Source organism: Gadus chalcogrammus, chromosome 23 (genome assembly GCF_026213295.1).
Source record: "Gadus chalcogrammus isolate NIFS_2021 chromosome 23, NIFS_Gcha_1.0, whole genome shotgun sequence".
NCBI lineage: Eukaryota > Metazoa > Chordata > Actinopteri > Gadiformes > Gadidae > Gadus > Gadus chalcogrammus.
In genome coordinates this window covers 387,839-411,575 of record NC_079434.1, presented here as the reverse complement: position 1 = coordinate 411,575, position 23,737 = coordinate 387,839, and the positions used below count along the sequence as shown (strand labels likewise).

Below are 23,737 nucleotides of genomic sequence, written 5' to 3'. Positions count from 1 at the left end.
TTATACCTATATAGATAGACACACATACATACGCACACACACAGATACGTATACATATAGATGGACACACAACGTTGTCATCCGATTAGTTGCTCAATTAACCTCCTGAATGCCAACTTATTGGTTAATGTTGTGATGCTCCATAGATGACACTCATTCTGTCTCCGTGTCTATATGAATGTATGCATGCGTGCATGTGAGTATATTTGTGTGTGTGTGTGTGTGTGTGTGTGTGTGTGTGTGTGTGTGTGTGTGTGTGTGTGTGTGTGTGTGTGTGTGTGTCTGTGTGAGTGCACATGTGTGTTTGTGTGTGAGCCGGCCCCCTCTCTTAGTTCATCTCCAAATAACACTTTCCTAACCCCCTCTGATATGACACCTCTCCCCTAGCCCTTCCCTAGCCTCTCTCCTAGCCCCTCTCTTAGCCCTTCTCCTAGCCCCTCTCTTAGCCCTTCTCCTAGCCCCTCTCTTAGCCCTTCTCCTAGCCCCTCTCTTAGCCCTTCTCCTAGCCTCTCTCTTAGCCCTTCTCCTAGCCCCTCTCTTAGCCCTTCTCCTAGCCCCTCTCCTAGCCTCTCTCCTAGCCCCTCTCCTACGCCTCTCTCCTAGCCCTTCTCATAGCCCCTCTCCTAGCCTCTCTCCTAGCCCCTCTCCTAGTCCCTCTGCTGCTAGCCTGCCAGGCTAGTGCTCTATCCCGTTACCTTGGGTCCATTCCTTAAGACCATCAGCCCACACACAGACACACGCAAGACCATAAGTACACGCACATACGCAGTGGGGTCCGTAACATTCGTCCTAACGCACTCTCTTTTCAAGACGCCCATGCTTTCAGAAAGACCTTTTCATTGTGCTTCTAATACCATTAGTGGCAGAACAGACCCCCTGCGGTGTTCAGCTCTCATCTGAAGGCCTCCATCTTTCATTTGTACTCCTACACAGGTGCCATTGAAGCACTCAGCCACTGTGTGTGTATGTACACTCTATACTACATTCTACATTCATTATATGTGTTCCCATAGAGAATACATTGGATCATATCTATTAGATAAACATGATAATCAGCTTTAAAACTGTTGACCTGGAGGAAACACATACCCACAGGAAGGTATCGAATATGTTTGAAGATGGAATTAATAACTTTTTTGATCCAATCACGACTGTCAACTCTTGATGACTTTATTCATAAATTCATTATCTAAATTTTGTCATCGTTTTTCAGTCAAACTGTAATCCGAGGTCATTGGTGAATGTCGACAAAGAGACTCTGTGTGGACATGTGTGTCACACGTGTGAGCTCTGTGTGTCTGCATTTCACGCTGGTGCATCATGGGACATTACTGGTTGCAGGAGGTGTTAAATGCAATCACCTTCCCGTCTGTGTGTATTTTGTGTGTGTTCTGTGAACACCCATCAATAAGTGATCAATGTGTTTGCTAAAGAGGCTAATGTAGCTAACAATAAACAACGACTAGCCAATTTCCTGCCACAATCACAAAGTTGAATAGGAACGCTATGAATGCTCCGAGACCAGAAGTGATGTCAAACGTGCAACTCGGAGGGCTTGCGTCCGAGGATTCAGGAAATCATCATTAGCAATAAACACACACACAAACACACACACACACACACACACACACACACACACACACACACACACACACACACACACACACACACACACACACACACACACACACACACAAATGTATTTATAAACAAACATTCACATAGACACACAAACATAATGTATACACAAAGATAAAGGGCCCTATCTTGCACCTGGTCTAAATGCAGTGACGTGCAGTCAGGGGAGGCAGGTGAGGCAGTGCCTCATCTGTCATCATGAAAATAAAAAACGAATTATGATAAAATAAAATAATTTAAAAATATTATTTATTGGTATTTGTCTACTGATCTGTGGTCTAAATGTAATTAATGTACGATTCCAATAATTTAAATCATTTTTATTATCAAAATCGCTGAGAGATACGCGAGCTGAGGCCGGCTGAGGCAGCGAGCAGCGCTGCCTCACCGAGAATTGAGAAATCCCTCAGAGTGCAATGCGCTCAACCCAGTTTGCTATTTCACCGTTGTCACCAATTTAATGTTGGGAGAGGCAGCGAGCAGTGCTGCCTCACCGAGTATTGAGAAATCCCTCAGAGCGCATGCGCTCAACCCAGTTTGCTTTTTCACCATTGTCACCTGGGAAAAGTTCAGCAGTGAGTGCTGAAGGCCTGTGACCTTCAGCACTCACTGGATCGGCTGGCGGCCGAGTGTGAAGCGGCTGGGACGAGGATCAGCACCGCTAAATCTGAGGCCATGACTCTTAGCAGGAAACCGGTGGATTGCTTACTCCGGGTAGGAAATGAGTCCTTAGCCCAAGTGAAGGAGTTCAAGTACCTCGGGGTCTTGTTCGCGAGTGAGGGTACTATGGAGCGTGAGATTGGCCGGAGAATCGGAGCAGCGGGGGCGGTATTGCGTTCGCTTTACCGCACCGTTGTAACGAAAAGAGAGCAGAGCCGCAAGGCAAAGCTCTCGATCTACCGGTCGATCTTCGTTCCTATCCTCACCTATGGTCATGAGGGCTGGGTGATGACCGAAAGGACGAGATCGCGGGTACAAGCGGCCGAGATGAGTTTTCTCAGAAGGGTGGCTGGCGTCTCCCTTAGGGATAGGGTGAGAAGCTCAGCCATCCGTGAGGAACTCGGATTAGAGCCGCTGCTCCTTTACTTAGAAAGGAGTCAGCTGAGGTGGTTCGGTCATCTGGTAAGGATGCCCACTGGGCGCCTTCCTTGGGAGGTGTTTCAGGCACGTCCAGTGGGGAGGAGACCTCGGGGAAGACCCAGGACTAGGTGGAGAGATTATATCTCAACACTGGCCTGGGAACGCCTCGGGATCCCCCCGTCAGAGCTGGTCAATGTGGCCCGGGAAAGGGAAGTCTGGGGCCCCCTGCTTGAGCTGCTCCCCCGCGACCCGACCCCGGATAAGCGGATGACGATGAGGATGAGGATGAGGACCATTGTCACCAATGTAATGTTTGTAGACACATATATTGTATGATCGCAATTTACTTAAACTAGTCAATGTATTTGATGCATGTGTTAACATATTTAGTCTTGCAGCAAGACCAAATATGCTGATCTGACATAAAACCGCGCTGAAAAAGCATGAAATGATCATTTCATTCCTCTGCCTCACTGAAGAAGGGAGAACAGGATGCTCCGTTAACTTCTTTTAAGCAGTCAAGTGCACTACATCAGTTTGTTTATTTAAAAAAACATTTCTGACTGCAAACATGGTAGATAATGATTCAATAGCCAAGCTCAGAAATTTCTCAAAACTGGACTTTCAATCAAAAAAAGAGGCAATAAATGATGGAGGAAGACCAATGCCGATCTTTTCAAACGGAGTGGTACCGCCGAAAAGAATGGCTGTCTGGCTGTTATACGAGAAATCGCCTTTTCTACTATATAACAATTGGGTTCATAAATTTGTAAATCTGACTCTGAAAAAGTCAGTGCCACACCAGCCACGGACCTCACCGCACGTCTCTGTCTAAATGCCCTACCGGATAGCACAGTTGGTCTTTCTATTTTGACGTATGCAAACGATTAGCGTAAAATAAACACAGATTGTTCATATGTGTGAAACTGTATAGAAATAGCATGTGGATTGTGAAAAAAAAAACTGTTGAAGGCTATTCCATGCGTTTAAAAATAATAACAATAAATGATGTTTGTTAATGCATTGCCGCATATCATTAAGTAGACCCACAGTTGCTGCCACAAGACCGCATATGAGATATGTGTTGAGTTCTCTTTGCCGAAAATTAGATGACAACTCAGTGTTTCTGAGTCGTCAGCTAAGTTGTAGAAGAAAACGCTATTCCATTTGGGAATTAGGTCCATTATTTGGCCAGAAAATTAGCCATTTGATGTTTCAAATTCATGTGGTCATGCGTTTGTCTCAGCGGACTGCAAACACGCTGTCAAAATATCAACTCGCCAAGTTCAAATGTGCTGGTTCTTAAAGGGGATGGGACATGGAACTCTCATTGGTTTGGTGCACGTTACCTCCAAAACACACCTACGGGTTTCAGACCAACCCATTTTAGATTCGCGTCAAGAGTCATTTATCCGCCCGGTATAATAGCAACAGCATCAGAGATACGCGCACAAAGCTACTTGCGTTTCACACTTGTGTTTCAGACCGTTAAAATGGGACCCAAACACACTCACACACAAACACATGTAGATGCACACACAGACACTCACCTTCTAACAGACATACGTATCCACGCGCACACACACCACACACACACACACACACACACACACACACACACACAACACACACACACACACACACACACACACACACCACACACACCCCACACACACCCCACACACACACACACCCACACACACCCCACACACACACTCTAACATACTCAGATAACCTGTGTTAGTCTTGTGTGCTGATTGAGTGGTGGATTACAACTCACTCATTTTCATTAAATTGGCAAGCCGGCCTATCAGGGCACAACCTGTTAGTTACCATAGCTACAAAAACTGGCGTAATGAGAGCTGTAATTGCACCACAACAAAGGCCAAAGCCTCAATCAGTGATGGGAATAAACAGAGCGACCAATATGTATATATCATTATGATTATTATAATATCATTATGATTTATATGATTATATATATATATACCTATATATATATATATATTATATATATATATATATATATATGAGATAATAATGTTAATGTATCTATTTTAACAATTTGTTCAACAATTTGACTTGATTCATGCTGGCACCTCTTACGTCAGAGATGTGACTATATTTGAAACGTAACTATATTTAACCTGTAACCTTAAAATCAAAGAAATAACACAAATGTCACTGTCCAAACAGTAACTCTGATTGGCTCTGGGCTAGAGGGCAAAGCCAGGCCAACCGCCGCCACATTGGAAGTCAAAATTTCTGCATGACATCACATCCACTGGCCTGCGGGCCATTAGGAATCACATGATCACACCTGATCATGTGTGAAGATATTTCAGAGATGGCCAGCTGTGGAGGGGGACGGGTTGTGGGGGAAGACAGAAATACAGTTAGACTTAGATATAAAAAGAGAGTATATTTCAGCCATGGTAAATGGTTATGTCTCCTGGCGTGATTGAACCTAGTAGGAAAGTAGCAGGGAACTTTTCCATTGATTTAAAACAGAGACTCTGATCATATCAGAAAGCCTAATTCTTCCTCTCTCACACACACACACAACACACACACCACACACACACACACACACAAACACCACACCACACAACACACCACCACACACACACACACACAAACACACTCAGCAGAGGGCTGTGCTAGTTTAGAAGTGGACTCCATCTGTTGCGGACTCTATACTTATGCAACCAAAATATGTCTCCAAACACACACACGCACACACACTCGCACACACACACACAGACACGCACGCACGCACACACGCACACACACACACTGTTACGACCCCTACTCGATCAGGGGGAAAAAGGGAAGCAACACACACAACCCGGTGGATTGGATTGTAATTAAGGTATTTATTGTAACCCAACAAAGGAACAGAAAGTAACAACCATCAGAAATGGGCCGCTAGGTGCTGTCAAACCAAAGAAACAAATATAACCAAAAGAGAACTCCTTCAAATAAAACGGAGCTACCTGTCTAATAACTAAATGAGAACGGTCCTAAAACAAATCCTAACTGGCTACTCTAGCATAAGGAAAACGGAAATACAAATGATCAGCACCCCCTAAACCTAGTGTGGCTAAACAGAGACAAACCTAAATGAGTGCAAATGAACAACGTCAGTACAGTATTCTTACCCTGGCCCAAATCTGGGAACACAAATGTAACCTCTCAACGAATGCGACTACGCGCCTAGATTCTCCACAAGTGTCTGCCGCCGCTTGCAAGACGCGATCACGCTTTTATACGCCTCCACGGCGCCGTCGCTCTCTCGTTGGTTCCGGGGACGGAAGGACCCGCCCACTTAAGCTGCTTTGCGGAAAAACAGGAGGAGTTGCGCATGCAGAGGGAGGGGAGTCAATGCGGTCGGCTGACGGCCGTAACACACACACACACACACACACACATACACATATGTGTCTGTGTCTTCTGGGAACCAGCAGTGTGTGTGTGCACTAGCATGTGTGTGTGTGTGTGTGTGTGTGTGTGTGTGTGTGTGTGTGTGTGTGTAAAATAAAGGCAACCTTTATTTCCCAACTGTAGATGTTGTAGGATAAAGAGCTCCCCATGTGCCCTGCAGCAAGGCACTGTTGACCTGACTAGATGACAGACACCATCTTCCTCACTTCAGAACCTGAGTCAGCTTCTATGTTTCCTGTTGACCTTCACTAGAGAATGATCTGGAAAGATCAGCCTGTAGACTTCCCCACACACACTCTCACACAAACACACACCCACACACACACACACACACACACACACAGACACACACACACACACACACACCACACACACACACACACACACACACACACACACACACACACAACACACACACAACACACACAGCCAAGCGCATGTAAACCAACACACCATTCCATTCTGTTATAAGTTATCCTCACATGCTCCATGTCCAAGTCCTTTCATAACCCTCCCTCCCTCTGTCTCTTCCTCTCTCCTCTCTCTCTCTCACTCCCTCTCCCCCCTCTCTCTCTCTCTTTCCCTCCCTCCCATATTTCCTCCCACCCTCCCTCCCATTCTCTGTCTCTCCCTTCCATCGCTTCGAATCTCTTCTGGCTGACAGGCCCTCTGGCTGTCTATCCAGGGGTTGACATAACGCTCTTGTGTGTTTGTGTGTATGTGTGTTTGTGTGTGCGTGCGTGTGTGTGTGTCCAGTGTGTGTGCGGCGGTTCCGCTGCTGTGACGTAGACACGGCGGAGGGCCTGGGTTTGGTCTGGTGGAGGCTGAGGAAGACTTGCTACCACATCGTCGAGCACAGCTGGTTTGAGTCCTTCATCTTCATGATCCTGCTCAGCTCAGGGGCTCTGGTCAGAACACACTCCTCTCTCCGTCTCCTTCCCCCTCTCCCTCTCTCCCTCTCTCCGTCTCCCTCTCTCCGTCTCCGTCCCCCCCTCCCTTACTCTGGACTTCGCTCTCTTTCCTTTTGTCGGCTGTTTTGTGCTTGTTTTTTTTCCCCGTCGTGAAGAGCAGTAAAGAATTAGAGCTGTCACTCAGAAAATCGCCACCATTAAATGTTTAAAATTGTAATAAGCATAGTGGCATTTTCTTTTATGAGCAAAAATCATACAAATACAGTACTTCAGGTACTGTTAAAAGTACAAGTTAAAACGGAAACAGTAACAAATAAAGCAATTTGATTGTGAAAATGAAAATGAGGAAATTATGTGTAATAAAAATGATTAATTATTCAAGCTTTTACCAAAGATTTGCAGAAAATCTTGGTTTCATTTCAATTGATTCTGTGTTTTTACTCTCATGACATTTATACATGTTTAACATTGACACCTTTTTCCTCCTCATCAATGTGCTCGCTGGGCTCTATGTACTCTGTGCTCTTAGTCATGGTGTCAGTGGATTCTCTCATGACCAGTAGCCAACAGCATGTGACTTTGACATTGTTATTCTATTCTAATGTTGAATGTGTGAAATGTTTCCTGTCAGCGATACAGCCTTGAAACTTGAAGCCATTTTGGTTGTGCTGTTCCGTGAGCAGCGTCACGATCCTCATTAAACCACATGATGAGAGAGCACACCAGAGCCTCATTGTGTGCTAGAAGTCTCTGCTACTGACTAAAATGAAGATCAGACTTTATTAATCGAGGGGGGAGACCATGATTCACCTCTAACTCCACTGACACTCAATAATGAGTAATGACAATAGCAAGGCATATATAGAAAGAATATTTTGCATAATATAGAACTGTCAAGAAGTCAGAAAAGTTTCAGTTTACATTTTGCTTTCTAGTACTCCTATCATAGAGATGTGGCATGTTTGGGCGGAGCTGAAAATGTCCACATCCTTTCTTCTTTTGTCTATCCTCATATTGTCTTATTGTCATATTGTCTTATTGTCGAATTGTCGTATTGTCTTATTGTTGTCTTGCCTTATTGTCTTATTGTCTTCTTGTCCTGTACTGTGACCTTAAGTCCCTTCTCGCGCCCCTCAGGCCTTTGAGGACATCTACATCGAGCAGAGGAAAGTGATCAAGGTGATCCTGGAGTACGCTGACAAGATCTTTACCTACATCTTCATCCTGGAGATGCTGCTGAAGTGGATTGCCTACGGCTTCAAGAAATACTTCACCAACTACTGGTGCTGGCTGGACTTCCTCATCGTCGACGTGAGTCTCAGCCTCAGCCTTAAGAGAAGGCTTTTTTCATTTTCCTTCTTCACTTCCTCCTGTAGAAAATGTTGACCATTCAGGTTCTCCTCTACGATCTGATTGGTCAACGCATTGGGGAAGCACATGCGACTATTGGTCGCTATGATCTCACCCAGTCCTCAGACATTGAAGAAAAGGCACAGACAAATAGACATGTACAGAGATGAAGAACAGATCTGATCTATTTAAACGTCTGCTACCCAGTTGTTACCTTCAAGACAAAGCGCAACAATCCCTGATCGGCTTCGGGGGAAAGGGGGGTCGAGAGGCAGACAGAGAGAGAGAGAGAGAGAGAGAGAGACTTTGGGCCCTATTTTAACTGTCTGAAACGCAAGTGAGAAGCGTCAAGTGCAAGTAGCTTTGTGGGCAGTTCTATGGCGATGTTGCTATTTTACCGGCGCATAAATGACCCGGCGCAAATCTAAAAATGGCTGGTCTTAAGTAGCCTAATTACCCGTAGGTGTGGTTTGGGCGTAATGTGCAATAAACCAATGAGAGTGCCATCTCCATCCCCTTTAAGAGGCATGAGCGCATTTGAATCTGACGAGTTGATATCTTGACAGTGCGTTTGCAGTCTCCGATGAGACAGGTGCATGACCACATGAATTTCAAACTTCAAGTGGCTCAGTTTATGGCCAAATAATATGGCCTAATTCACACATGGAATAGCGTTTTCTTCCACAACTTCAGAAACACTGATTCCTCAAAAAATGTCGGCAAAGAAAACTAAACACATATATGATATGCGGTAACTGTGGTTCTATTTAATGATACGCAATACATTAACAAACATCGTTTCTTACCAGTATTGTATGCATTATCGTTATCGAATTGTGTTCCTAATATGCATGGATCCGCCCGTTAATATACATTGCCATGGACTGTATCATGCGTTACGTATTTAGTTTGCGTGTGTTTAAACAGATGAACGCATACACGCACGCCCACTTTCATTAATTACTTTACAAATGCACACACGTGCCCGCCTTCATTCATTCTTTTTAACACTCACTCGCGGTAAAACAATGTTTTCTCACGATCAAATACTCATCAATCCTAAAAGTTATGGGCTTGTACACTATGGCTGTGTCAAGAAAATATGTGTTTGCTGTACGGTGTTTGCAGATGTATTGATTTAAAAGTACAATTTATTACCGCTGTATCAGCTGTTCTTTCCCAAATAATTTACCAAGAATGTAGATGAGAGAAGCAAAGTGTATGCGCAAGGTGCACAAGCAACATTATGCATGCGCCCTTAAAATAGCATCTGAACAACACGCTACTGACTTTAAACCAGGTATTTCGTGGTTTGTGGCGCAATTGTTTTCTGAACCTGCAAAATAGCACCAGGGAACGTTTGCGCCAGAACACACCTCCTCCTTTCGCCGACCCGCCTCTTGAGGCGCAAGATCATTCCCTAATTTACAAGCGTGTGGCGGTGGAGGGAAAAGAACACTCTGCGCCAGTTGCAAACTAGCAACGACACTAGTTTGCAAAAAAGTAAATTGAGCAGTGTAGAAAGTCAATTGCGCCGGATGCAAGATAGGGCCCAAGGAGTGAGAGACAAGAGAGAGCGACGCTCTAAGAGCCTTTGGCAAGCAGTGCCTTTTCAACCTCAATCTCAACATACAAATTTATACACGAATACAGACATAGTACACGCACAAAAACACGCAATATATTCACTGGAAATTGACGTGCTGTATCAGCATCTATCTCTATCGCTCTCCCTCTATCTCTCTGTCTCCCTCTGCTACTCTCTATGATCTCGCTCTCTCTCCCTTAACTCTCTCTCTCTCATTTCTCTCTCTCTAACTCTTTCTTCTTTCTCTAATCTCTCCCCTCATCTCTCTCTTTCCCTCTACTCCTACTCCCTCTATCATCTCTCTCTCTCTCCCTCTGCTACTCTCTCAATGATCTCTCTCTTTTTCATCTCTCTCTATTCCTTTACTCTCTCTTTATCTCTCTCTCTTTCCCTTCGTTCTCTCCAATGTTGGAGGACCACGTTGTCTGCAAAGGAGCGCTTTCAGTCTTCTTTGAACATGCCGACTGCTCAGCTCGTTCTGAGGGGTCTCAGCAGGGGGTCTCTGACCCAGACTTGCCTGGTCCCTGTAGACCTCAGTGATAGGCCAGCTGGCTCCGGCCCTTGGTCTGGACAACATCTTCTCCATGCGGGTTCTCAGGACCCTGCGGGCCCTCCGCCCCCTCCGCCCATTTCCCGCTTCGCTGGTATCAGGGTAAGACCCTGCTGGCATATAATTCAGGTTTTCTCCTCCACAGCAAGACTCTTTCTAATTGATAATGCTGTTGATTTACTTCCTGTAGGTAAAACTGTACAGTCTCCAAAACGTTTGTGTTCAGTGCTTCCTTTAGTGGATGATGGACTTTCCTTTTTCTCCTTAGGTTCCTTGAGTAGCTCGAAGATCAGGACCGACCCTTTGAATTCATATGTATATGGTTATTTGTGTGTATTAAGGATTGTATATTAGTTATCGTGTTTGATACTTTACTCTTTAGCAGTAAAGAGTAGTTGTGTTAAACTCGCAGTAACTAACACAAATGTTTTGACCACAGACACAACCTGGTGGAGCCTCCTCTTCCATACCTAATACAGTCCAGGCTACAAGTGGTCTCCTGGAAAAGCTAGCTAACACCTTTTCCCTCTCAACACACAGACTGCCTTGGCCCGGTGCAACACTAACACATAACACCAGGCCTAGCCTCAGATAGCATACCAAATAACACTCTTGGTGTCCCTCTCTCTCTCTCTCTCTCTCTCTCTCTCTCTCTCTCTCTCTCTCTCTCTCTCTCTCTCTCTCTCTCTCTCTCTCTAGGTGTCCTTGGTCAGTCTGGTAGCTAACACACTGGGCTACTCAGACTTTGCTGCCATCAAATCCTTACGAACCCTGCGGGCCCTGAGGCCTCTCAGAGCTCTGTCCAGATTTGAAGGCATGAGGGTAAGCATCAGTATTAATGTAACTAACCCGGGATCACCTTATGACCTTACTTACACCCCACTACTGCTGAACCCTGAGCTTACTAACTTACCCCAACTACTGACTAACCCAGAGTCTGACAGAAATGTAATGGACTTGCATTTATATAGCACTTTTCTAACCATTGGCCACCCAAAGCGCTTTACAATATGCCTCACATTCACCATTGAAGCACACATTCACACACCCGACGGCGGAGTCAACCATGCAGAGGTGACAGCCCAGCTTGTCAGGAGCTAACAGTCAGGGTTAGGTGCCTTGCTCAAGGAAACCTCGACACTGAGCTAGGAGGAGCCAGGGATCTAACCAACAACTTTCAGGTTACCAGCCAACCCGCTCTACCTCCTGAGCTACTGCCCGCAAACATCTTAACCCCCACTACTGCCTAACCCTGAACCTCACACCTTACCCCCCACTACTGTTTAACCCCGAGCCTCACACCTTAGCCCCCACTACTGCCTAACCCTGAACCCTCACCCTTACCCCCCACTACTGTTTAAACCCCGAGCCTCACACCTTAGCCCTCACTACTGCCGAACCCTGAGCCTCACACCTTTAACCCTGACTACTTGCCTAACCCTGAGCCTAACACCTTAACCCCACACTACTGCCTAATCCCGAGCCTCACACCTTAACCCCCCACTACTGCCTAACTCCGAGCCTCATACTTGAACCCCCCACTACTTCCTAACCCAGAGCCTCACACCTTCTCCCCCCACTACTGCCTAACCCGGAGCCTCACACCTTTAACCCCCAACTACTGACCTAACCCCGAGCCTCACCTTACCCCCCAGTCCTGCTGAATAAGATCTCTAGATATAGGAGGAAGCTGTGAAGCTTGGTTTATACTTCGGTTCACAGCTTAGAAAATTTCCAAAAGTCAAAGCATTAGACTTTACTTTGAATTCCAAAGAAAGTCAGTCCATTGATTTCAAGTCAAAAGGACTTTGTTCAAAAAATGTAATAGTGAGGTTAGTTTTTCAGGTGTGCTTTTAAAGAAATGTCCCTTTGAGAGAAGTGCAGTTTTTATTTCGAAAGACATTTATCACAAACATTATCTCCAACGCTATGCTAACAATCAGGTTCGGAATCATAGAACCCCCCACATGTATATACACGATATAATATATATATATATATATACATATTATTTATATAATCATCATGTCCATGATGATTATATTCAATCTTTATGCTATTGAATTTTGTATAGCGAAAAGGTTAACACAATTTAATTTATTGCATTGAAATTTTCTACTTTGAAAACAAGGTTGTCTGATTTTATTTGTCTTGAATTCACCTCTTCAATTATGGCATTTCAATTCACCATTTCAAAAGACGATTTAAAATGTAAAAAACGAATTCAGACACAAAGATCCAAGTTACAGATATTCAAAAATATGATTCCTTTACTCATATTCAAGTGTTCAAATCCCGACCTAAATTTTCAAGCCATTAAACTTCAAACTGAAGTAGTAGTTGGGACAGGCCTAAGCATCCGAGACCGAATATAGTCAAACGGACAGCTATCACCATAGCTGCTGTGTTGGTTTTGGACCCCTAAGCCCCTGCTTATTGAGGTCAGAGAACAGACATAATTGACTTCAACCGGACTACTTAAGTGCCCTGAGAAGGAGATGGTTTTAAAACTCTTAATACTATGCATAGTGACAATAAAGGCATTCATTCATCACCAGAGCCCTTTCATTCCATGTCAGCCATCATTTTTAATGCTTTAATTCTCTAGTTAGCTTAGGCAGGGTTCCCAATTAGTTTTTTTCCAGAGGGCCAAATTTGGTCAACATATGCCATGCCAATGGCCGAAATGTCGTTTCATTTTTCTAATTCGCCATTTTTATGTGCAAATTTAGCTTTAATTATAATTACGTTTTAGCGATAATGCAGGAGGGCTGGATCAATTAGGTTTAAATGCATCCAGCTTCGACTGGAGGGACTTCAATCGCTTCGTACATGTCAGCAACAGTGTTGTTCTTGCCTTGTAGCTGCAGGTTAGGTGATTCAGATGAGACATGTCACAAAAAATTAACATCTGCCAACACCTTGGCGTCAGCCCGCCAGAAATTCGCGGGCTTTGGGCTCTGCAGGCTGGATAAAACGACACACGTTCATCACGCAGGTCGCACACCCTCTCCACACACGGCCTTACTCAGCCAGCGAACATCGTTGTGCAGCAACAGATCTTTGTGTTCAGCTGACATTTCCTCTGCACCGCTTTCATAGCTCCACAACTTTTGTTTTGATTTTTTCCTCTTGATTTAAGATTTCCACAGCCATGTGAATTGCCATTGTTTAATGAACTCTGCATCAGCATAGGGCTTCTTAGCTTTATCAAGCATCAAGGAAACATCAATGAAGCAGCTGTTGCGCTCTCTTGTGCCGATGCCGTTTTGCATATGGTTAAAACTGACCGCTTGTTATGATGTCAACATGCTTAGCAATCTTTGGTTTGCGTTGCTCTGATTTTCTGGGAAACTTCCATTAAAGCGGCAGCATGCAAACAGTTTGTGTCAGGTTGTCCGATTTAATGACAGTCACCCTCTGCTTGCATATTAAGCATGTCGCCTTTGCGTTGCATGGTCCGGTAAGAAAAGCAATACTTATCGTCCATTAGTTTTAAACTGGCGGTTCTCCTGGTTGACCTTCCTGTTTCATGGCAAATGACATGTTTCTTCATCAATTTTCAATCCGTTTGATTTTTGACAAAGTTGTAATTCCATGGGATGAACGACGGATAGCGGGAAAGTGACGCGACGAAGCACGTTATTACGTCAGCACGCAGTAACGTCAACGGTCAAGTGGATGGTAGTGGGCTGAGGGGAAAATATAGCAGACCGCGCAAATAAAAAAGAAAAAAAATTTATTATTTTTTTTGGAGATAACATGTGACATGTGGTTCTGCGCGGGCCGGACATTTCTCTTGGGGCCGGATCTGGCCCGCTGGGCCGCTAATTGGGGTTCACTGGCTTAGGCCTTCCTAACTGCTACTTTAGTTTGATTTTTATGGCTTTAAATTTCTGGCACCGTATTTTCACACCCTGAATATGAGAAATAAATTTGTATTTTGATTATCTGCAACTTGATTTTTTTATGTGACATAGTGGACATTGAAAGCAGATTTGAAATGGTTCAACTTGAAATAGCAATGTTTGAATTTCAAAGAGGTGAATTCAAATGTATATATGGAGCTGTTCTTGGTTAGGAAGTATAATAGTTAAATGTAATGAAAGTCAATGGTTTTTACATATACAAAAATGCAGTGGCTTTTAAAATTCTAAACATTGATGGGATTTGCTTCCAAAGACTCGACTTTAAAACGAATCCATGATGACGTGTTTATCTGCAATCACCTCCAAAATATGTTCATTAGGACAATATATTAATGCGCAATGCTGTTGCCATGTTTCAGGATGGAAAGTCACTGGTTCAGAAAGTAAGAAAGAAAAATCCCTCCAGGTTGTTGCAGCATCCAATGCCAGTGACCGTCTGGATTTCACGCCATTTATGTACCTAATTTTAGCGAATCAGGTGGTTGGCCCAAATAGCAGGGTGGGATTACATCAACCTGCAATTTTCACCTCTGCTTTTTAGTAACAGCAGGCCACGCTTTTACTACCCAGTATGGCAGCCCTCATTGATTTAAAAATGCTTCCCAGTGGTGGTTTCTAATGGAATCGTTACCATCCAGTCAGTGTCCACTCAAAGCTCCTTCTCCTGGTTTTCTGTTGCTGAAGAGATGCAGGAAATCCATCCAAACGAATCCAACCTGCACTATTGTTATTTTTCTCTCTGTTTTCAACTCTCTTCTATTCTATTGGATTGTTTCATCATCAATCTGCGGGGAAGGTGAAACGTTCATTTGTGTCGACATCCATGTCATTGTTCAGCATAATTTTGTCTAATAATTCATTGATTAAAATGGTTGTATGTTTAGATATGGTAGCTGTTTCCCATATCTTAATGCTAAATCAAATGACGCACTGACCACATTGTCCACCCTTCCTCTCTAGGACCTATGATAAACTGTCAGTATTATCAACAGTATATCTGTGTTCTCCTACACTATATACTGTATTCTCTCCTCACCTGCGCTTCCCTTCATATCTTTGCTTTTATCTGGCCTTTTTGTGGATAGCCTACAGTCCATGTCAGGCACTGGCAATAGAGCAGGGTATATCCTAATCAATTGATTGGCCATTCAATTCCATTGGTTCAAATTCTTCCAAACATTTTCGCTCCCTGTGTCAAACCAATCCAGCTTGTGTTATGATATTCAGGGGTTGGAAGCCTTTCTACAATGCAGAACATATTATTAATAAGACAACCATCCTACAAAGTAAGGTCTTAGTTGTTTGGCTACCCAGAAACAATTTTCTTATTCAGAGAGGATACACCAAATTTATCATGACTGATAAGAGAGAATAAGCATTAAATATGCAAGGTGTTTGAAAATAGTGTAAACAAACTGGGATGTAGCTTTGAATTTAAGTGCAGACCAGACAAAACATAAGTGACACATTAGGTGTGGACCAGGGCTCGGACTGCAGGTGATCCAGAGCTCGCTAAATCTCTAGAGGAGATAAATGAAATGAGTCTCACTATGGGAACCATTATCCTCTCTCCTCTTCTCTTCTCCTATTTTCTTCCCCTCTTTCTTCTCGTTGTTGTCTTTTCTATTTTCTGCCTTTCTTCTTGTTTCTTCTCCTCTCTCCTGCTCCTCCATCATTTTTATCTGGCTAATACGATCCTCTTGCTCCTCCTGCTCCTGCTTCTCCTCTTCCCCCTGCTCCTCCTCATCCTCCTGCTGCTCCCCCTGCTCCTCCTCATCCTCCTGCTGTCCTCCCTGCTCCTCCTCCTCCTCCTCATTATTTATCTGGCTAATAAGATCGGGGCATCCTGCCACTCTACATCGCTCTGCGCCCAGTGCCATGACGCGGTGCTCACGACAGCAGCGCAGCATTCTGGGTAGCAGTGGTGCATTATGGGTACACTGGGGAACGCTGAGTGGATGATACTTTATAGGAACAGGCGATGGCTGTTGCTGTGTGAGTGGTACACTCTAGCTAGTAGTAAAATCTCTCTCACACACTCTCTCCCTCTCTCTCTGTCGCTCTCTCTCCCTCTCTGTCACTCTCTTTCTCTCTCCCTGCTGCTGTTTGTCTCTCACTTTTCTCTCTAGGTATGGTCTCTCTAACCCTCTCTCATCTCTCTCTCTGTCTCTTTACTCTCTCTTGTCTCTCTATCTCTCTGTCTCTCTATCTCTCTCTTTGCTCTCTGTTTCTCTCTACTACGTGGCTCTCTCTCTGCGTCTCTCTCTATCTCTCTCTCTGTCTCACTCTCTCCTCTTTCTCTGTCTGTCTCTCTTTCTCTCTCGTCTGTCTGCTCTCTCTCTGTGTCTCTTTCTCTCTCTCTCTTTCTTATTTTCTCTGTCTCCTGCTTGTCACCAATTCTCTGTCTTTTCTCTCCCTCTCTCTCAGCTCTATCTCTCTCCTCTCACTATCTCTCTACCTCTCTCTGTATCTCTCCTCCCTCTATTGTCACTCTCTATCCCTCTCGTCACTCTCTTTCCCTCTCCCTGTGCTGTTGTCTCTCACTTTTTCTTTTCTAGTCTCGTCCTATTGGTCTATCTTAACTCTCTCTCAATCGCTCTCTCGTCTCTCTCTTGTCTATCTATCTCTCTCTTTGGCCTCTCTGTTCTCTAATGTGGTTTTCTCTCTCCTACGTCTCTCTCATCTCTGTCTCCTCTCTCTCTTTCTCGTCTCTGTCTGTCTCTCTTTCTCTCTCGTCTCGTTCTGTCTCTCTCTGTCTCTTTCTCTCTCTGTATCCTTTCTCTTCTTTTTTCCTCTGGTCTCTCTGTCTCTGTTCTCTCTCTCTTTCTGTCTCTGTATTTCTCTGTCTCTCGCTTGTACACATCTCTTTCTCTGTCTGTCTCTGTTCCTTCTCTCCCCTCTCTCAGTCTCTCTCTCTCTCTCTCTCTCTCTCTTTTGCGCTCCCTCTCACTATCTGTCTCTCTCTATATCCTCTCTGGCTCTTCTTCTCTCTCTCTTCTCTCTTCTCTCTCTCTCTCGCTCTCTCTCTCTTCTTTCTCGTCACACTGTCTATCGTGAGATGAGGAGGAGGAGTGTATGTAAGGGCCCCAGCATGTCATTGAGGGGTTCTGAGTCGGAATGGAATTGCGGGCACTGGGACGAAACTAATGAACATTCAGAGTCCAGGACTCCCAGCCCAGGGTCTTATTGGCCAGATTTTACCAGCATGCCAAATCTAGGTACTGGCAAGTAGTTGACTGCTTATTGTTGCGTTAGACAAAAATGTGTGTGTGTGGTGTGTGTGGTGTGTGTGTGTGTGTGTGTGCATGTGCGTGTGTGTGGTGGGAGGGGAAGGCAGGTGATTATGTCATGACAATGTACCATTGTATTGTTGTTGTTTGTGTATGTGTATGTATACCTGTGTGTGTTTGTGTGTCTTTAACCATGTGTATGTATACCTGTGAGTGTGGTTGTGTGTGCGTGTGTGTGTGGTGTGTCTGTTTGTGTGCGTGTGTGTGTGTGTGTGTGTGTGTGTGTTGTGGCGACCCGGCCCCAGGAAATTCTCTCTCGCGCAGGAAATCACAACACGCCAAGGTCCGTTCAAAGCCCAATAGGGCGTTTATTCATTAATTAACGGAAAGCCGCGTGGGTCTGCCCAACAGGGGGAACCCAAAACCAACTGGTGACTCCGTGAGCCATGGTAGAGTCCAGAGGATTGTCTCTCCGGCTGGGCCGGTCTCCGTCCCTGGCGAGGGAAGTCACCTCCGATCGCTAATGCTGTCCCAAGCGGTTTGTTCCGTGTCGGCGAGCGTCCGGGTGTGCGGGTTACCTCGGGGCCGCTGGGGGAAGTCCGCTAGATCCACAGTCTGTCTGTCCGTATCGGGTCCTGGAGGTACTCTGCTCACGCTCGGAATCCTGGTTCTCTTCCCTTGGAGAACATCAAACAGCCTTTTTAAAGGGCACTGGTCCTCTTCTTCTCTCCGCAGGGTGTTCTCCATGCGCCGATTAGAGTGATGGCAATGGATGCTCTATGGCTCCGACTGGTGGATATCGGCGGTATAACGCCCTCCACTACCTCTCCTTGGGCCGCCTGGCCTGAGGGTTTGGGACCGGGTTGCCACACTCCTCCACCGCTGGTTGAAGCCTCGGTCGTCTCTGAGTGACCAGAGTCAGTCATCTCGGCGGAACAGAGCGTCGGCGTTGGCGTGTTGCCTGCCTGGCCTGTGGTCCATCTGGAAAACTGAAATCCGGAGGGCCAGGGAAACCACCTCGTCACCCGTGCGTTTTTGAGGCCTTCGCAGCTGGCCACTCCACTTGAGCGGGACCGCATGGTCGGTGACGAGCTGAACTCCGGGCCCAGGAGGTATTACCCTAAGCTGGTCTAGTGCCCACTTGATGGCCAGGGCCTCTTTCTCCTCCACAGTAGAGTAGTTCTTCCTCGTTGGGGAGGAAGCTTTCTGCGAGGTAAGTCACTGGGTGTTCCTCTCCCACCAGGACCTGGGAAGTACCGCTCCCAGGCCCCTTCGGACGCGTCGGTGTAGGACGGGATCAGGGGCATAGAGAAATCAGGGGTTATCAGGACGAGCCTCCGAGCAGAGGGCTCGTCTGAGGTCACCGAATGGCCTGCAGGTGATCCAGAGCTTCGCTAAATCTCTAGAGGAGATAATGAAATGAGTTCTCACTATGGGAACCATCATCCTCCTTTACTCTTCTTTTCTTCCCCTCTCTCTCTTCCTTCGGTTTGTAGTCTCCTTCTCTATGCTCCTCCCTCCTCCTCTCCTCCTGCTTCCTCCTCCTGCTCCTCCTCTTCCTCCTGTTTTCCTGCGCCTCCTCCTGCTCCTATCCTCTCCTGCTCCTCATCCCCCTGCTCCCTCCTCATCCTCCTGCTGCTCCCCCTGCTCCTAATCCTCCTGCTGCTCCTCCGGCTCCGAGCAGAGGGCCTCGTCTGAGGTGACCGAATGCTCTCCCGACTCGCCTCCGACCACGTTAACCCGGTGCTGGCAGGGCCTTCCGGGTCAGGTCATTTAGGGGACTGGCCAGAGTGGCGAAGCCAGGGATAAACCTCTGGTAGTACCCTACCAGACCAAGAAACAACTTCACCTTTTTTTTGGAGGTGGGGCGGGGCCAGTCCCTGATGGCTGCGACCTTGCTCTCTTGGGGTCTTGGTACCCCAGGTAGGATTTCTCCTCCAGTCCCAGGCAGCACTTGGCGGGGTTGGCGGTGAGTCCGGCCCTCCTCAACTCTCCCAGGACCGCCCGCAACTGTCGGAGGTGGACATCCCAGCTGGTGCTGTGGATGATAATTTCATCGATGTAGGCTGCTGCGTACGCCTGGTGGGGACGAAGGAGCTGGTCGCAAACGCCGTCTTCTCCCGAGCGGTTCTGTTGAGTGGCACCTGCCAGTACCCCTTGGTGAGGTCCAGGGTGGTGAGGTAACGGGCGGGACAGAGTCGCTCAATCAGGTCGTCGACCCTGGGCATGGGATAAGCGTCAAAGTCCAAGACCTCATTGAGTCTCCGGAAGTCGTTACATAATCTAAAAGTTTCATCGGGTTTGGGGACCAGGACGATGGGGCTGGACCAGGCGCTGCTTGACTCCTCGATGACTCGGAGCTGGAGCATCCTGGCGACCTCCTCCCGGATCGCATTCCTACAGGCCTCCGGGACCCGGTAGGGGGGTATGCGCACCGTGACGCCTGGCGCCGTCTTGATGTCGCGGTAGCCACCGTGGTCCTCCCGGGTACCTCTGAGAAGACGTCCTGGTGTTGCAGGATGACTTCCTCGAGGACTTGCTTCTGGGCTGGGCTGAGGTCCTCTCCCATAGGAACTACCAGTATGTCGCATCGGGCGGCCAAAACCAGGGGTGCCGGTGGGTTAGCTCCAGTTCGCCACTGTTTCAGTAGGTTGATGTGGTAGAGTTGGGTGGGTTTGCGTCTCCCGGGTTGCTGTACCCTGTTGTTCACCAGAACCAGGTCGCCGGGCCGAAATGTGCGCAGCTGGGCTCCCCGGTTGTAGACTCGGGCTTGAGCTTGCTGGGCCTGTCTGAGATGGTTCCTGACGATGGGCCAGACCTGCGCCATGCGGTCCCTCACCTGCTCCACCTGGTCCAACATAGTGCGATGGGGGGAGGGCCGACTCTCCCACGCCTCCTTGGCGTAGGTCGAGGAGTCCCCCTTGGTCTTCTCCCGTGCAGCAGCTCACAAGGGGTGAGAAACCCGTGGGGAGGCTTGGGGAACTTAGCAGGACTGCGAACAGGATATGTGGCAGGAGCTGGTCCAATTTTTCCCGTCGGTGTGGCATGCTTCTTAAGCATCTGTCTTTTAGTGTTTTGTTTTAAAACGTTCCAACAAGCCCGTCAAGTCTGGGGGTGGTACACCGATGTCCGGAGCTGCTTCACCTGGAGGAGGCTAAGCAGTCATTTCTCTGCCGTGACATAAACAAGCATCCCTGGGCTGTGAAGTACCTCCCTGGCTATCCCTACCCGACTGAACAGGAGCATCAGCTCCTTAGCGATCGCCTTGGCAGTGACGGCGCGGAGGGGTAGGGTTCCTGATACCGAGTAGCAATAGTCCACTAGCACTAGAATGTATCTATTGTCCCCGGGATGGTCTTCGGGAGAGAGCCCAACAATGTCTAGAGCTAACCTGCGAATGGTACTTCGATTATGGGCATGGGGGTTAAAGGGTTCCAAACCGAGGGTCTCGTGGCAGTACGCTGGCAGTCGGGGCAGGTCTGACAGTATTGGACAACGTAATTTTTCAACCCAGGCCAATAAAACCGGTCTAAAATCCGATCTCTGGTTTTGTCCATGCCTAGGTGTGCCAATAACAGCACTTTGCTGAATAAGGTAGGGTTATCATTGTTGCTATGGCGGCGCGCACGGACGCAGCGGCTCTTGGGCTCCTCTGATTTGGTGTATTATTTCAGTGTATTATGCTCGTGGTTTTTTGATTTTAGTAGTGTCTTAGGACGTGGTGTGAAGGCTAAACATTTTACAGCCACACAGAGCTCCTGAACATCGGGTTACGTTGTCAGGTTGCAGTTACGAGCGCCTTCCGTGGAATCACAACATCCCGCTCGACAATAGCTGCGGCCCAAGGAGTCCCCTTGGATTGTCGTTGGCCCCAGCAAGCGGCGTAGGCGGCGCAAGGAGCGCCAGCAGAAGCGGGTTGCCAAGCGGGTTCTTCTAGCCCGGCTACGGAAACAGCCGCCTCAAACCCCCGTTACCAGCATCTTTCCTAACTAACGCAAGATCCATCGTTCACGAACGTACGAATTGGAACTACATCTAGCAGCCAACTGCTTTGTTCGCGATTGCTGTGTTATGATCATCACAGAGACCTGGCTACATCAGCTGATCCCGGATGCGTCAGTTCTACTAGCGGTGACGCACTATCCACCGCTCCGACCAAGGAACAAGGATTCCTGGAAAAGCAAGAGGAGGGGGACTGTTGTGTTTATGTTCACAATGATTGGTGACAGCAGGTAAGAGCAAAGAAAAATCACTGCTCCCCGGACATAGAAGCAATGTCAGTAGTTTGCAGAACCTTCTATCTGCCCAGAGAACTGACAGTGGTAATTATCACTAGTTTATATTCCACCAGATGCAAATATTAGCATAGCTCTTACTACCTACATGGATAGTGTCAATAAACAGCAGCAAGCTCATCCTGATGGGGTACACATCATTGCTTGGGATTTTAATCAAGCATGCCTAAAGACAGTCCTTCCCAATTTTATACAGTATGTACGGTGCTCCACCAGAGGAAACAACACACTGGACCGTGTCTATTCTAACATAAAGCATGCTTATTGAGCAGTTCCCCTCCCACATCTGGGTCTGTCTGACCATCTTTCGCTGCTCCCTATCCCAGCATACACTCCCCTTAGGAGGGAAAACCAAGCGGTCACAAAGACTGTTAAAACCTGGCTAGAGGGTGCACTCTCCCAACTGCAGGGACTGCTTCGCTCACCACAGATTGGAGTATCCTTGAACAACAGGAATCTACAGGGCTTCACTGACACCGTATTGTCATACATCAAATACTGCACTGACATGTGATGGTTGATAAGAACATCAAAGTCTATCCAAACCGAAAGCCATGGATGACAAGTGAAGTCCAGTCACTCCTTAGAGCCAGAAACGCCGCCCTTCAAAACAAAGGAACAATGTCCTGTACAGCGTGGCGAGAAGGGACCTGAGGAGAGGAATTAAAGGTGCGAAGGAGGCCTACAAAAGGAAGGTTGAGGGCCATCTGACGAACAACAATCCTTGTCAAGCGTGGCAGGGATTTAAAACATCTCACAAACTACAAAAGAAAGCCCCTCAGTGACCATCAGTGCCGACGCCTCGCTGGCAGAGGAATTAAACCATTCCTTTGCCCTTTTTGAGGCTACAAGGCCCAACACAGGACATGCTGACCCCTCCGACCACAAGCAACACACACTCACTATCAGGAACATCAAGTGAGGTCGTGTATTCAGGTCAGTGAACACAAGAAAAGCACTGGACCTGATGGAGTGCCTGGCGAAGTAATCAAAGCTTTTGCTGATCAGCTGGCAGTGGTCTTTACTAAGATCTTCAACTTGTCACTGACACATTGCCACCGTCCCACCATGTCTCAAGTCGGCTACCATAATCCCTGTCCCCCAAAAATTCAACTATCAATAACCTCAGTGACTACAGACCCATTGCACTAAACACCAGTGGTTGCAAAAGGTTTTGAGAGGCTTATGACTCATCACATCAAAGAATGTCTCCCTTCAACCTTTGACCCCTTCCAATTTGCATACAAAGCAAACCGATCAACTGATGATGCCATCTCTACAGCCCCTCCACACATGAACTCAGCCACCTGGAAACACCCGGGGACCTCGTAAGGATGCTCTTTGTCGACTCTGCTCGTCCTATAATACCATCATCCCTGACCTCCTTGTGAGCAAGCTAGCTGCCCTGGACTTCCCCCCCGACACCTGTGCCTTGATAAAAGACTTTCTTACAAATCGACCGCAGTCTGTTAAATTGGCACCCACAGCTCCTCCACCCTCATGCTCTGTACGGGTTCTCTACAGGCTGCGTGCTGAGCCCACTCCTGTATGCCATCTACACACATGACTGTAATCCCAACCCACCCCACCAACACAATAGTCCAATTTGCGGATGATACGGACTGTGGTGGGGCTCATAACAGCCCGCCAGGAGACGAGCTCCGGCCTATAGGGATCCCGGAGGCTGACAGCCCGCCGCCCACCTGCACTTGGCCCCCCCCC

General features: G+C 46.9%; 1 pseudogene; it reads left to right on the top strand.

Moving 5' to 3' along the window:
- The window catches only part of LOC130376779 (sodium channel protein type 4 subunit alpha-like), a 257,529-nt pseudogene that overhangs the window by 182,003 nt on the left and 51,789 nt on the right, over nucleotides 1–23,737 (top strand).